We start from the raw sequence: 5,823 nt of genomic DNA on the forward strand, positions 1-5,823 counted from the left end.
TTCCCAGAGCAGTGGGGCGTGGCCCAGTGTGTGGTGAGCTCAGAGCAGGCGTCACACTGCGCTTGAGGCTGCGCTGCTTCCTCCTTCCTCGCAGCATCACATGGCTTCACTTCCCTTTCTGCAGCTAGAAAAGCTTTCACAACCCCCTCCTCCCCCAGACCTCCAGCTGCAGAGCACGTGCAGCCCCACGAGGGGGGACGGCTCCAGCTGCAGAGCACGTGCAGCCCCAGAGGGGGGCCGGCTCCAGCTGCAGAGCACGTGCAGCCCCAGAGGGGGCCATTGTACCCCCTCCTCCCCCGACCTCCAGCTGCAGAGCACGCGTAGCCCAACGAGGGAGGGCCGGCTCCAGCTGAAGAGCACTTGCAGCCCCAGGGGTGGGGGTGGCTCCAGCTGCAGAGCACGTGCAGCCCCACAAGGGGGGCCGGCTCCAGCTGCAGAGCACATGCAGCCCCATGAGGGGGGCCGGCTCCAGCTGCAGAGCACGTGCAGCCCCAAAGGGGGGCCGGCTCCAGCTGCAGAGCACGTGCAGCCCCCAGAGGGGGCCGGCTGCAGAGCACGTGCAGCCCCAAAGGGGTGGCCGGCTCCAGCTGCAGAGCACGTGCAGCCTCACAAGAGGGGGCCGACTCCAGCTACAGAGCACGTGTAGCCCCGAGGGGGCCATTGTACCCCCTCCTCCCCAAGACCTCCAGCTGCAGAGCACGTGCAGCCCCCGAGGGGGCCATTGTACCCCCTCCTCCCCAGACCTCCAGCTGCAGAGCACGTGCAGCCCCACAAGGGGAGCCAGCTCGAGCTGCAGAGCACGTGCAGCCCCACAAGGGGGGCCAGCTCCAGCGGTAGAGCACGTGCAGCCTCACGAGGGGGGTCTGGCTCCAGCTGCAGAGCACGTGCAGCCCCACAAGGGGGGCCGGCTCCAGCAGCTGAGCACGTGCAGCCCCATGAGGGGGGCCGGCTCCAGCTGCAGAGCACGTGCAGCCCCAGAGGGGGGCCGGCTCCAGTGCTGAGCACGTGCAGCCCCACGAGGGGGGCCATTGGACCCCATGTGAAGAAAAAGTGTGATGGAACCAGCCCCAAACCTAATGTGATGAAGAATCTTTCTTATGGAACATTCCAAGCAGTTTATCCTCTGATAAAATGTATAACTTTATGTATAGAAAAATATAGCATAGGCTGCGGAAAATAGGGATTATGGAATATAATATACAACTGAGCACAGAAATATATAATAACAGACTGTAATATGACAACATGGGTTTCTCCAGAAGCAGCATGGAGACTCTTATCTGGAAAGACAGCCTCGAGTGCAGGTTCTGGTCTTTGGGCAATCCCCTCTCTAGTTTTCTGATGCAACCTTTGTAGCGCCAACAAACTCAAATAAAATAAAGTGACGTATGAGAATGTGTCCCAGCATATCAAATAACATAGAGAACACAGCAACAGGAGATGGGAGGTAAAGGTGCATAACTAGGACAATGCACAAGGAGGCTGCAGGCAATGCCCTCTGGTGGGAAGTAAAGGTGCATAACCAGGACAATGCACAAGGAGGCTGCAGGCAATGCCCTCTGGTGGGAAGTGAATGTGCATAACCAGGACAATGCACAAGGAGGCTGCAGGCAATGCCCTCTGCTGGGAAGTAAAGGTGCATAACCAGGACAATGCACAAGGAGGCTGCAGGCAATGCCCTCTGGTGGGAAGTGAATGTGCATAACCAGGACAATGCACAAGGAGGCTGCAGGCAATGCCCTCTGCTGGGAAGTAAAGGTGCATAACCAGGACAATGCACAAGGAGGCTGCAGGCAATGCCCTCTGGTGGGAAGTAAAGGTGCATAACCAGGACAATGCACAAGGAGGCTGCAGGCAATGCCCTCTGGTGGGAAGTAAAGGTGCATAACGCAGGACAATGCACAAGGAGGCTGCAGGCAATGCCCTCTGGTGGGAAGTAAAGGTGCATAACACAGGACAATGCACAAGGAGGCTGCAGGCAATGCCCTCTGGTGGGAAGTAAACGTGCATAACCAGGACAATGCACAAGGAGGCCTGCAGGCAATGCCCTCTGTTGGGAAGTAAAGGTGCATAACCAGGACAATGCACAAGGAGGCTGCAGGCAATGCCCTCTGCTGGGAAGTAAACGTGCATAACCAGGACAATGCACAAGGAGGCTTCAGGCAATGCCCTCTGTTGGGAAGTAAAGGTGCATAACCAGGACAATGCACAAGGAGGCTGCAGGCAATGCCCTCTGGTGGGAAGTAAGCGTGCATAACCAGGACAATGTACGAGGAGGCTGCAGGCAATGCCCTCTGGTGGGAAGTAAAGGTGCATAACCAGGACAATGCACAAGGAGGCTGCAGGCAATGACCTCTGGTGGGAAGCAAAGGTGCATACCCAGGACAATGCACAAGGAGGCTGCAGGCAATGCCCTCTGGTGGGAAGTAAGCGTGCATAACCAGGACAATGTACGAGGAGGCTGCAGGCAATGCCCTCTGGTGGGAAGTAAAGGTGCATAACCAGGACAATGCACAAGGAGGCTTCAGGCAATGCCCTCTGGTGGGAAGTAAAGGTGCATAACCAGGACAATGCACAAGGAGGCTGCAGGCAATGCCCTCTGGTGGGAAGTAAAGGTGCATAACCAGGACATTGGCAAAAACAACAGGTGATACATTCACCCCAGTACAGAGATCTGGGCCTAAATCCATCGTTTTTTTGCTCCCCATGCCTTTCCAGTTTGAACCCAGCCATATGCAAATCAGTCTTGACCCTGTGCCCCATGGGAACAGTCCAGCCCGAACAGCCAAGCCAGGTCCTCCCTGGACTGGAACCAGGCATCCAAGGACCGGTTTCTGACCTGGGGTGGTGTGGAGTGCAACAAAAATGTTGGTTTTGCCCTAACCAGGACATTGCACAAGGTGGCTGCAGGCAATGCCCTCTGTTGGGAAGGCCTTCAAGTGGCCACCCTGCACGGGCACCTTAAGTCTGGTATTTACCGGCACATGAGGAACCCACTCGCGTGCGCAAAGCTGTAAGCGGAAATAGACCAATAACAAACATATGTTTCAGCCACACAACACCTTTGAAACTATGCCACCTCTGCACCGACTGCCACGTACACATCATGCGGGACTCCTGCAGCCTTCAGAGCACTTCTTAAGTGGTGAGACAAGGCTCTTTCTATGGCCAGAACAACCAGGAGATTCCTCCAACAGCAGTCATGGTCCATTGATGGGGCATAAAAGACACCTAACTGAAGACATCAAGAACTGCAATGAATGGATCACCACCTGCACCGACACCCTGGACCCCTCAAACATCCCCGCAGCAACCTAACAGAAGACATCAAAACTTCAATGAATAATCACCACCTGCACCGCCACCCTGAACCCCTTCAAGCATCCCAGCAGCAACCTAACGGAAGACATCAAGTACTTCAATGAATGGATCACCACCTGCACCGACACCCTGGACCCCTTCAAGCACAGGCGCAGCCTAACGGAAGACATCAAGAACTTCAACAGCAAAAAAAGCAAACGCAGTCACAGTCCAAATGATGGGGCATAAAACACACCAGGCGCGCTCTGGACACGAGGCATTCGTCAGCTTGATATACACGTTACAGGCATTTCTAATCGATAAGTTGTTCTCTCGGCTTAACGGCAAGGCAGGTGATCAATTCTCAACTTTCTCTGCGCAGACACCGTGGGATGAGCTGGAGGTGAGACAAACGGTGGTCAGCCCGGCGGAAACACCTGTGTGACGGGCTGGGAACCCGGCCTGACACCGAGCCGGCACCGCACAACCAGATCGGGGGAGATAAAAGATTGCAAAATGGGGTTCGAGGCGGAAAGGTGGGGGGTGGCATGCGATGGGAAAGTGGCACGACGGACTGAAATTAAGCGAGTTTGACAGCCCCATTGTTGGGCCGTCCCATTGTCAGGCGCAGAGATGAATTCAAAGCTATGCATCCGCTGCCGGGTAAACAACAGGCTACATTTTCAAAGCACGGAGCCAAACTGGCAGAGTTCCCGCTTGCCCTCTCTATTTTCCCACCTTAAAATGCTGGGCTGCACACATCAGGACGCCGCGCTAGCCCACGCGAGGCCACTGAGTCAACCTAGAAGGGGCCTGGGTAGTGGTAGCACTGAGAGGCTCTATTTAGGGAGGATAAAATCCGATGAAAGCACTGTTTGCAGTGGCGGGGAACAACCATAACAACGCAACTTTTACGACGCAGCACCATCACAACGCAACCATTACAACGTAGGTGCCATTACAACGCATGCCATTACAACGCAGGTGCCATTACAACGCATGCCATTACAACGTAAGTATAGGTAAGTATTTAATTTTATTAATATTAATTTAATTTTAATTTCTTTTAATTTTATAAAATAAATGTAATTAATTAAAATATGTTTAATTTTAATGTAACTTTTTTGATTTATAAATTAATTTATTTAAAATAATTATAACAATTTAAATACATTTAATATTTAAAAAAAATATAATTTCATTTATTTAATTATTTTTTTATTTTTAAATTACATTTATTTTAGAACAGTAATTTTTACCCTTACACTATCCAACACTTACCCTATTATTACACCCCCCTGGAGTGAGAATAGTAATTTTTACCCCTACACTATCCAACACTTACCCTACTATTATACACCCAAGGAGTGAGAATAGTAATTTTTACCCCTACACTATCCAAAACTTACCCTACTATTACACCCCCCTGGAGTTAGAATAGTAATTTTTACACCTACACTATCCAACACTTACAATACTATTACACTCCCCTACAGTTAGAATAGTAATTTTTACCCCTACACTATCAAACACTTACCCTACTATTACATCCCTCTGGAGTTAGAATAGTAATTTTTACCCCTACACTATCCAACACTTACCCTACTATTACACCCCCCTGGAGTTAGATTAGTAATTTTTACCCCTACACTATCCAACACTTACCCTACTATTACACCCCCCTGGAGTAAGAATAGTAATTTTTACCCCTACACTATCCAACATTTACCATACTATTACTTCCCTCTGGAGTTAGAATAGTAATTTTTACCCCTACACTATCCAACACTTACCCTACTATTACACCCCCCTGGTGTTAGAATAGTAATTTGTACCCCTACACTATCCAACACTTACCATACTATTACACCCCCATGGAGTTTGAATAGTAATTTGTACCCCTACACTATCCAACACTTACCATACTATTACTTCCCTCTGGAGTTAGAATAGTAATTTTTACCCCTACACTATCCAACACTTACCCTACTATTACACCCCCCTGGTGTTAGAATAGTAAATTTAAATATATTTTAAAAAATTAGAAATTAATTAAAATGATTTAATAAATTTTTTAATATTAAAACAATTAAATACTTACCTATACTCACTATACTCACGTTGTAATGGCATGCGTTGTAATAGGCATGCGTTGTAATGGCACCTACGGTGTAATAGTTGCGTTGTGATGGCATGTGTTGTGAATGCAGGCGTTGTAACGCCATACATCCGCAGTGGCAGCTTCCACATTGGCGCGTGGGTGGCTTTAGACGGGATTAGGAAAGGATGGAGAGGAGAGGCTGTTCCTAGAGAAGGCTGAGTTCATAGTGGGCACGGAACAAAGAAAACCAGTGGTGCGGGGGCGAGGGAGCCTGTTGTCTGTGCCGTGCTGAAGCGCGTAACAGACACCGGTGGGACTTTGGTGGAGCAAAGGCGGGACATGCGCCCGCCTTTGCCCAATTGCGTGCCTTATTCTTTTTTTAAAACAATACGCTAAAGCCAGTGGCAGCCAGCGAAAGCAAA

This window comes from Lissotriton helveticus (genome assembly GCF_964261635.1).
Source record: "Lissotriton helveticus chromosome 1_1 unlocalized genomic scaffold, aLisHel1.1 SUPER_1_unloc_28, whole genome shotgun sequence".
Taxonomy (NCBI): domain Eukaryota; kingdom Metazoa; phylum Chordata; class Amphibia; order Caudata; family Salamandridae; genus Lissotriton; species Lissotriton helveticus.